The following is a 10,924-nucleotide window of genomic DNA, read 5'->3' as shown; positions in this document are numbered from 1 at the left end:
ATCCCTGCCTATCTTCAAGAAGCTCCTGAAGACCCAGCTCTTCCGAGAGCACCTCCTGTCCTAGCACTTTCAAACATTCCATTTTAAATATTCTAATAAGGTTTTTCCCAGGACAACCACAGATTCTTTCACGATTATCTCTGGACCTGCTGCGGTGGTCCGGCCTCTTCCCTGCCCTCATCATCACCACTCACTTATCCTCAACCGCCTCCATGTGTCTCCCCCTACTCCCCCCTTCTCCCCCTCTCCCCCAGTCCCTATCTCTATCGCTCTCTCTTTTTCCCCTTCTCTACTCTCTCTCTTTAACCCCAACTGGTCAAGGCAGACGGCCATCCTCCAGGAGTCTGGGTCTGCTCGAGGTTTCTGCTGTTAAAGGGAAGTTTTTCCTCGCCACTGTCACCAGTCACAAGTGTTTGCTCCAGGAGGATTCTGTTGGGTTTCTGTAAATTGACTTAGAGTCTGGTTTTGACCAACTCTAGATATAAAATGTCAAGGGATAACTTTTTTGTGATCTGGCGCTATATAAATAAAATTTGATTGATTGAGTGATTTAATTGGTTTTCCCCTGTAAGTCGCTTTGGAAAAAAGCGTCTGCCAAATGCGTAAACATAAACATAAACATAAAATCACATCTTTTTCATCCTATGTTGCCAAAATGACTAAGAAGGCATCTTATTGAGCATTTTTTCAGTTAACACTTTTTTTTTATGTATATCACGATGCATATTTTCATGAAATATGTTATTATGCATGCCAAGTAATGTAAGTGTTGATAAATATCTGCTTCAGGTAAACTTGTGTCAATGGAAAGAAATTGAGTTTCAATAAAACTATATGTAAAAATATAGGGCAGTTTTTGTCTTCATTGCAATGTATGTTTTATATGTATCAATATATAATTTAAGCATATATTGCAGTATATTGGAAAATATATACACTACTTTCCCATATATGGAAATGTATTTTTTAAAATAATGCATTATATTTTTTTATATATTGCCATATATCTTTGTTTCATAAGGGTGTGGCCATTATGTTTTGATCATGTCCCCATCAGGGCTGTACTGTAGAAATTTCAACTTGATATCATTTATATTTCCTGAGTTATTGCATCGATCCACTTCCTATCGCTTATAATGGGGAAATTTTTCAAAGTCATACCAAATCCAGAATCAGATCCGGATCCAGATAATTTCACTAACTTTTGTTGACATCATAAAGAAGCTGTATACCAAGCTTGAAGTCAATTGGAATTGTAGTTTCGGAGAAGAGGACGATTGAAATTTTTGTAACAGACGCCACCGCCAGACGCCGCCAGACAACAATAGCTTACGGCGTGTCGGCCGGGAAGCTAAAAATAGGACCAATGGCCCTGTAGCTTACTGGCACTTCCAATGTCTTATAATAGGGAAATTTTTCAGAGTTGCACCAAATCCAGAATTAGAGCCTGATCCAAATAATTTTACTAACTTTTGTTGACATCATCATAAAGAAGCTGTATATCAAGTTTGAAGTCAATCGGAATTGTCGTTTCACAAAAGAAGACGATTGAAGATTTGTAACGGACGACAGATGACAGACGACAGATGACAGACAATGCTGACAGCGCCAGAGGCCGCATGACGACAATAGCTTACAGCCTATCGGCCGATAAGCTAAAACAAATCAATTTTGGCAAAAAAATGTCTCTGTTTTGAATGTCTGGGATCGCCAGAAATTTGTGCTGTTAAAATGAGGTCATGAGCCAAAAAAGGTTGGGAACCACTGCATTATGGTGTGATTTTTTGTTATCATCATTAGGGCACAATACAGTCTACCATGAAGCAGAACAAACAGGATCCAAAAGTCACTTATTCCTATTGCGATAAGCCTGGTAAATGACACAGTGTAATTCACTCAGAATTGTGTCTGTATTTGCTGTTGTTGAATGACTGATATTGGTTACTGTCAATACTGGATCATTTTTTTTAATTTACTGACTAATACTGGGACTATTTACTGGGACGATTTATGAGTAAAGATACCTTGACGCTTCGAAGAATGGAAATAGTTGAGATAAATCCACTGAAACTCCACTAAACACTGACCCAACATCCTTTCATCACTGCTATACACATTTTCTAAAGTGCTTTAAGGAGGCTAATATTGTAGAACTGTGTTGAATAAAGAGAGAAAAGACAGAAACCAGAGGTGACGGCAGATGCACACACATACAACTATAAATCTTTTTAATTAAGCCGTCTCTTTTTACTGAACTACTACTTGGATTTCACTGGCAGTCTATGGAAATCTTCATCAATGCAAAACCAGTATTATTTGTGTGTGAAGGTCAAACATCTCCAAAGGTTTATTGAGAAAAGAGTAAAGTCAAAGTCCAGCTCTATAAAAGTTAGATTTGGGTTTATATTTATTATGTACCAACAACAGAACTCTGTGTGCTGGTATGTTTTTTTTTTTTTTTTTTTTTTCATTGTTTTTTTAATTATCTTATTTAGATATCTGATTTTACATCTCCTTCAAGCACGATCAAAAATTTGCTTCTTTAGTTTAGTTTGAAGCATGCAATCTTAGCGCTTCTTGGACTGCATATTGTGTTTCCAGATTTAAACGTTTTCACAGTCAGGCTTTGTCTTGTTTGTACATTAGTGGATCAAACAGCTCGTTATTTGCTTAGTATGTATTTCTCACATTAGTGTGGAGTGAGGATCTCTTTTGTTGGACATGGATCAACTACACCGAGAATCTGATCTCAGTGAAATTCATTTTTCAGTGCCGTTGAGCTGAAACTTGCCCCACCCCAACAGGTGCAGCAAAACTAACCGGAGATTCAACTGGATGTCAGTGAAGCACAACTATTTGTGCTCACTAGGGTGATAACTTTTTTGCAACCTCATATTCCTGTGTCATAACATGATGAACTTTTATGAAAGATTAAATAAAATCCCATTTTAAAATTTATTGGATGAAAAAACCTTACGCACAAAATGTTTTTAAATTCTTTAATTTTCAGCTTTTTGGCCAATTCTTGAAGCACATGCCAGTTTGATCAAAAAGTTAATAATGACATACATGGGCTATGGAGAGCAGTATAAAGTGTCAGAAAACACACAAAGAAGTCAATTGGTCACATTGATGTCATTGGACAGGATGAATCTCAGGGGGAGGTTGTCCTTGTTGCGGCAGGACTCATGCAGGTCCTGCATAACTTTGATCACAGCTTTTCTAATTTTGCATGAATGGCTTGATCAGATACATGTGGAAAGTTCAATGTCATGCTCCATAAAGACTTCAGCTCCACAGCAATCGGACCGACCCTGTCTTTCCATTCTTTGGCGATGGATTCAAGGGATTTGAAACATCCTATCATGTGACTCTTCAGAGGTATGCGGCTCCGGTCACTCAGGGGTTCTTCATAGACTGCCACATTGCCTCGTCTTGATGGTCCTTGAAACTGCACCAAGTTGTTTGTCCAGGTTTCCTTGTTCTTCTCCGTGGTAGAAGAACTCTTTTTGAACGACATGTTGCACTGTACTAAGCAACGACTGTTCTGTTGTGTCACTCAGGAACACTTCAGAATGTCCTGGAAACAGAATGTACAAGATCATACCAGCATGCCCAGGAGGTAATAGAAGATTTCAGAACAGTTGAGAAGGTCATGCAAAGAGTTCTGAAAACTAATAATCATCCACATGAGCTACTGGGTGCCCAGTGCCCAAGTGATAAGTCTTAGAATGCGAACCTGATTTTGCAAGGGGAAATACTGATTTTCTGGAATTAAGCATTCAATGCTACTCATATTCATCAACTCTAAAATAACTACCAACCTTTATTTCACCTTTTAGGTGTTTAAACACTTCCTTTTGAACGGTTAATACACCGGAGACCATTTGTCAATGTTTCGTTGTCGTTATTAGATTTTGCCTTCATTCATGGAAATGGTAAATTTTTCAAAGTGCTTTGTGCGTGACCTTTTTTGATAGTTCAATGGGATAAATGTCATTTTCTGCAATTGTTAGCAAATGTTCATTCATTCCTGCCACAGGAAATCAAGTTTGAGAAAAAACTCAAAAGTTATTACCCTAGTGGCTACACTATGTGGACATGGAAGAAAAAGGAAGATATGAATGACTGCCACCAGAGTTCTGAATGGTCATCAGATGGTCAAAAACCCATGAGTGAAGGCAAAACACCTGCAGCAAGACCTGGTGGCAGTTCCCACAGTAGACACTGGAGTTTGTTTCCACAGTAGACACCGGGGTTTGTTTCCACAGTAGACACTGGGGTTTGTTTCCACAGTAGACACTGGGGTTTGTTTCCACAGTGGGCACTGGGGTCAGCTGAGTAACAACCTTCTTCACTTTGAGAATTCCAATGAATTGTCACCAAATGCAAAACCAACATTTGGAATCAAGTCCAGACCTTTTATCTGCTTAGTTTGGCACAAATTTCCCAAGGAACAAGCCCCATGTGACACTGGAGCTACTAGTCAGTCAGTTTTCCACTTTCTTTTGAACCCTTTCTAAAAATCTTGCATTAAAGCTGAAAGTTCACAATAACATGTTGATTGCTTCATTTCAAATTCACTCTGATGTTATACAGAAGCAAAATTAGAATAATTTGTGTCCTTATCCAAACATTTATGAACCTGACTGTATTTTCAAGAGCTCAGTTTACATGATGATATCAACAAAGACAGTAAGATGATATTCAAAACTTTGTATGGCCTGACTTACAAAAAACATGATTAATTCTACCTTTGGTGACTGTATTAGCTCTTGTTTCTTGTTTGTAATGACGTTAAACTGAGTTTTGTCTGCCAGAGTGCTGTCTGAGCCCTGAATTACTGGCATTTCTTTGGTCGGTGGCATATTCTATTGTCTCAAAGACTAAAGCTGAAGGCATTCGTCAGTATCCAGCTGACTGTCCCATCTTCCGAATATCTGAAAATGCTGAAATGCAGCCACCCTCTTTTTCCACAGCGTTGACTACATTTAAGAAGTACTTCCAGTGTGTAATTTTGTGTCCAACAGCTTTAAGGCCATCTATGACAGTCTGAAAGCATACAAAACACACACACACAAATTTAATACAACTATTTTTTTCTATTCCTAAAGTCACACACTTAAATTGGTGTCTATTTTCCACCAGAATCTATTAAGACATGTAAATAAAGACAAACTTCACTGAATGTCAGTGTTTCAGAGATAATGAGTATGAAAAGATAATTACTGACCTTGTCAAAGAGTGGCTCAAAATGCACATTGTTCTTGGAATCAACAAACACAATAGGTGCAGAAATGGCCTCTGTCAAATTCATCCCCAGCCAGAGGTGATTCATATGAATATATATATCTATATATATCTATATATATATCTATATATATCTATATATATCTATAGATAGATAGATAGATAGATAGATCTTGAAAACCTTACTTCAAGAAATCTTATCAAGATAATTTTCACTTGTTCCAATGGCAAATTATTTTGCTTAATTAAGCACAAAAAAAAAAAAAATTGTGCAATTTTAACAATATTCTGCTGCTGTTACGAAACGTTTTGTGTGACATTGTGTGTAATGCACATGTACAAATGATAAGTTGAGGCATAATATTGTTAAAATTGCACTTTTTTGTTAAAACATTTCAGTTTTTTCTGGTTATTCACACCTTTTTTTGTGAAAGGATAGTTTGTAAATGGAAATATTTTCATAATTTAATGTTATTTATTCCACTAAAACAAAGACAAAAACTTGGAGTTGACATTATTTACAGGCTATTATGTTATTATTTTACTGGTCTGACCCATTCAAATGGGGCTGAATGTGGCCCCAGACCTCAAATGACTTTGACACCCCTGATCTCTCACAGACTAAACTCTGTTCTGCTGATATTAAAATATTAAAATCACTTTAAACTAAGCCATGATAAGTTTTCTGTGAACCAGACACTCCATAAATGCACAGCTGGGTTTAACAGAAAGGAGTTTACTCTAATGTTGTTACACAAGAAAGCAGACAGGGTCCAGAAAACCAGTCTGTCTAAATGTGTCTGTTGAGTTCATAAATTCTAGGTACTTTGTTGTGTAACCACAGTGTGATGGAAGTGTTAAACAGATACTGCACCAGAGCGAGGAACTTTCCACTCTGTTTTTAATGATAGGCTCCTGCAGTAGTTTTCCCAGGTAGGTCGGCATGGGGATGCCGTCTCTGGCCAGTTTGATCGTGGGTTCAAAGAGTTTGGACCAGCGAAGCCTCCCATACTGGTTATGAATGGCCTCGTAGCCTCGGAACTCCCCTGGAATGCCGATCCACTGGCTGCCTAACACAAGAAACAGCTCAGTCAGACAAATACTGCAGAAAATATGGCAACAGTTTATTTGGAGAATCCACCCACACACAGAGAATCACTTGTACCACTCTAAACATACTGGGACACTGTGTAACATTAACCCTTTAACTCCTGAGACATTATTCAAGGGGAACGTGCTGCTGTGAACTGTCGTGTGTTTCAGGTTCATAAAAGCTGCTGTGAGTATGTGCTTATGCTCCTTTTCTTCAGTGGTTTTGTTTTACTGTGTTTTAGGGTCAAAACAGGTGGAATAACAGGAAAAGACAAAGAGAGGAATTGAAGTTTTACAGGTTTTTACTAAATAAGACACTCAGAATGTACATCAATAAGAGATTTAGGACGTTGGACATGAACTGTGAACTGGAACACACTGAACAACGAGTATCTGAATTTGGACCCAGTAGTTTTAGTTTTGGGGCTCTTTTTTTCTAAATCAGTTCAGCTGCTTTTTTGCACCTGGTTGAACTCCAAAAAGTAGTTACACGGTCAAAACTCGGCAAAAACACAGTAAGAAAAAAAAAAAAAAAAAAGGAAAATTATAACAACACTGGAAACAACAGTAAAAACAAAAAATAACAAGGAAAACTGTGCAAAAAAAAAAAAAAAAAAAAGCTTAAACCTTCTATTTTCAAAGCAGGTTGGTCTCACTCACTGTTCTGTGTTTTGCCCCTGATTACACAGGCAGCGGGGGATGAACTGAGCATGCTCAGATGTCTATGGAAAGAACAAGGTCCATTCTCTCAACACTTTTTGAAATTTTCCTTATTCAGCAAATGGTTGAATTTTTATGAATATTTAAAATAAATCATACATTCAGAACAAGCATCACAGACACGTCAGGGGTTCAAGGGTTAAAACAGAATGCAATGATCTGCAAATCTCATAAACCCACATGAGTACGTTGTCTTGATAATTATAGCACACTGAGGAACATTATTCTGAAATTTGTCAAGTTGCCTTGTTGACAAGTCACATAATCAGGTTCTTTTTAATAACACTTACTTTTACAGGCATTTATTTCCCTGTCCCAAATTTTTTGAGACATGTTGCTGCCAACAAATTCAAATTAATAGATTCTTTCCTCAAAAATGCTGAACTTTCTCAGTGTAAGTGTTTGATATATTTTCCATATTCTATTATGAATGGATTATGCATTTATTTACATATTCCTAACTTTAGAACAGGAGTTGTAGTAAAGACAATAGTAGCTGTAACACTTCAGTTCCTGTTTAGCTCAGATTCAACAATTCAACTGTTTTGTTTCATCTGACGTTGAATTGTTAAATGTAACATATCATGAGGAATATCACTAACTTGACTCTTTCAAGAATGAATTATGAAAAATACAATCTAAAACAGGGGTGTCAAACCTGACCCGCAAATGGTTCCAATCCAGCCCCCGAGATGAATTTTCAAAGTGCAAAAATTACAAGTATAATAGCAAAATGACTTATAAATATTGACAATTACACATTTTTCTTTGTTTTGGTGCAGAAGAATAACATCAAACTATGAAAATATTCACATTTACAAAATATCATTTCACAAAAAAATGTGAGTAAAATATGAACTTGAAATGTCCAAAGAAAATTTAGTGCAATTTTAACAATATTCTGCTACTGTTACTAAACGTTTTGTGTAACATTGTGTGTAATCCACATGTACAAATGATAAGTCGAGGCATAATATTGTTAAAATCGCACTTTTTCCTTAACCTACTAAGATATAGCTATGGATTTTCTGTCCACATTTGTGGATAAGAGTTTCACAACTTTATACAAAAAAAAAAAAAAAAAGAAAAGAAAACTGTCCACCACAAAGGACATTCCACAAAAATTTTAAAAACTGCATCTGAAAAAACTGTTGCATCATGATGTTTCCAATATAGGCACTTATTTTAAAAAAAAAAAAAAAAAAAAAAAAAAGCTTGTACTTTGCTGACATTTCCTGGGTCTTAGGAGGTTAAGACATTTCAGTTGTTTTCTGGTTATTCACACCTTTTTTTAATGAAAGGATAGTTAGTAAATGTAAATATTTTCATAATTTAATGTTATTTATTCCACTAAAACAAAGACAAAAACTTGGAGTTGACATTATTTACAGGCTATTATGTTATTATTTTACTGGTCTGACCCACTCAAATGGGGCTGAATGTAGCCCCAGAACTAAAATGAGTTTGACACCGCTGATCTAGAATAAATGTTAAGATTGGTATTATTATTTATTACAACATAGAAATGGAAATTGATTTATATTAGGATACATAAACAAAGTGTAACAGAGAATGTGCATGTTCTGATAGCATGTTTTACTGTGCTCTCAGTACCTGAGGACAATCTAAATGTGGTGGGACAATCATTCAACAGGTTCGTCTTGGGATGGTCTCCCTGAAGTTGTAGACTTTTACTTTGCCTGAAAAGAAGTCAAAGTATTCAGCCTCAGTTACCAAACATCATTTGTAACCTTAATCATGCCACTGAAACAAATAAACAAGACCAACCTGTTTTATCTCGTATTGTAATGATAGACCCTCCTCCAATTCCCATACTTTGAGGATTCACCACAAACGTACACAGAAGAGCTGCAATGGCGCCATCTACTGCCGACCCCCCCTGCAGGAGCATGTCCCTGAAAATTCAACAGTCCTGTCTTTAATTTAAGCACATCAGCAGCCATGACTGTGACAACATGACATAGATGAAAGTGTCCAACAGATACAACGCAAACAGTCTATTTAATTTCACTGGTTTATGTTCATGCACCAACGTACACGTGACAACAGATGACGTAGGATTACACCTGGAACAGGCCCAGACTGGCTAATCAGGAGGACTGGGACAATTCCCGGTGGGCCAGTATAATAATTAGGCTGCGAGGGCTGGAGTTCACTTGAATTATTTATTTATTTATTCATTTATTTATTTATTTGGGGGGGCTGTTCAGTCATAGCACTGGGTTGATCACGTAATCTGCAGCCGCTGTTCCTGGGCCGCCACCCCCTCTACTAGCAAGCTGTTTTTTTCTTCCTCTTTTTTGCAGACGCACCATGACCTGACGTAATCTGTCCTTGCATACGGTTAGTAGCTCTGTACTGTAACTGTGGAGCATATACAACCTCTGCTCTGTAGGCTGTGGATGGTCAGCTGTGTTTGCTGTTTGAAACATGGATAATAGAAAGGGCAAAGGTGGTGCGGAGAAGCAAGAATTAAAAAGAGGAAAGCTCTGGAAGCAAACGCAGCCAAATGTGCCAAAATTGGCAACTTTTTCACAAAAACAACCTCCCGGTTGGAAACAGCTAATGAGGACGATGAACCGGGTAAACCACCTTTCAAGTTAGTTAATTATTGAGTCAGTGAATTGTGTGGCATTGTGGCGTGTAACATAACGTTATGCCAGTTAAATAATAGTATGATGCGACGCCACAGAACTGGGAAACTTTGTCTTGTAGCTCCTCAGAGTCAGAAAGCAGATCCAGCAGCAGACACCAGCCGTGAGCCCACAAGTCCAGAGTGGGCAGGTAGGACTGCTCAGAGAGGGAAGAGGATTAGAAGAAATAGGCTCCAATGAAGAGTATGGTGTAGGCCTGTTCAATATGAAAGGTGCTCTGAGATGCTCCAGGATTCAGCACTACATGAATGAAACTGACATGAAGGTTTTGCAAAATAGAAGATTTGTGCTGAGAATTCTGACCATTTTTAAACTGTGCTTTAGTGTCAGAAGCAGAGCCAGGAGCCAGTAGTGAGGAGGGGATTGTTCCTGTCAGGATGGAAGGAAAAGGTGAGCTGTTGGAACAGACTGTGTGAACAAGCATTAGTTCCACTAAAACCACTTTCTAGACCCAAACCATAGTCCTGACCTATTTCATTTTTTATCATTAAAAGTGAGACAGTAAATACACAAAGCCCACAACTGAAAGGCAATAGCATAAAGTAATATTAAATAAGCCTGCATATTTTGCCAATGTAAATATCTTAATTGGCTAAGTAAGTCAAAATGTCTGTAGATATTATTTTTTATTGTGATACAGGTGCAGGCGAGTCTAGGGAAACTGGAGGAAGTGTGAAAGGGAGAGCAGAGTCTACTGATGACAGAGGAGCAGCTCAGCAGCACAACCCTGAACCACTAGGCACAAATGAGACAGATGAAGATAATATGTAAGGTTAGAATTACATGATTTTACTACGAATTGGTCGTTATCTAAAGTGGGCCGGTCTGAGGTATGAAACTCCAGGGCTGAAAATGAGTCTCAGTCTGGCCCTGACCTGGAATGACTCTGAAATATTAGATAAAAGGCTCAGGTGTGTTCAGCCAGTGGGAGCAGAAAACACTGAGTTTATGACTCTAATCTGATTTATTGGTGTCCACATTGAGCACAAAGTTAATTGTACATTCCAAGTAAAACATGTAAGGCAAGGCAAGTTTATTTGTATAGCACAGCGTTTTTCAACCTTGGGGTCGGGACCCCACATGGGGTCACCTGGAATTCAAATGGGGTCGCCTGAAATTTTTAGTAATTGATATAACAAAAAAAACAAAAAAAAAAATTACAAAAAAAATATATGGTGAGTTGACCA

General features: G+C 37.7%; 1 long non-coding RNA gene and 1 pseudogene across 1 annotated transcript; both read right to left on the bottom strand.

Moving 5' to 3' along the window:
• Nucleotides 1-4,215: 4,215 nt before the first annotated feature.
• Nucleotides 4,216-5,343, bottom strand: LOC115430044 (uncharacterized). Its single transcript, XR_003936864.1, has 2 exons — nucleotides 5,234-5,343; nucleotides 4,216-5,052 (listed from the first exon to the last, which is right to left on the bottom strand). It is a non-coding gene; the product is annotated as an uncharacterized LOC115430044 (long non-coding RNA).
• A 523-nt stretch (nucleotides 5,344-5,866) lies between these two features.
• Nucleotides 5,867-8,980, bottom strand: LOC115430043 (glutathione hydrolase 5 proenzyme-like; annotated as a pseudogene).
• Nucleotides 8,981-10,924: the final 1,944 nt, after the last annotated feature.

Source organism: Sphaeramia orbicularis, chromosome 12, assembly GCF_902148855.1.
Source record: "Sphaeramia orbicularis chromosome 12, fSphaOr1.1, whole genome shotgun sequence".
Lineage (NCBI taxonomy): Eukaryota > Metazoa > Chordata > Actinopteri > Kurtiformes > Apogonidae > Sphaeramia > Sphaeramia orbicularis.
This window is presented reverse-complemented; position numbering and strand designations above follow the sequence as displayed.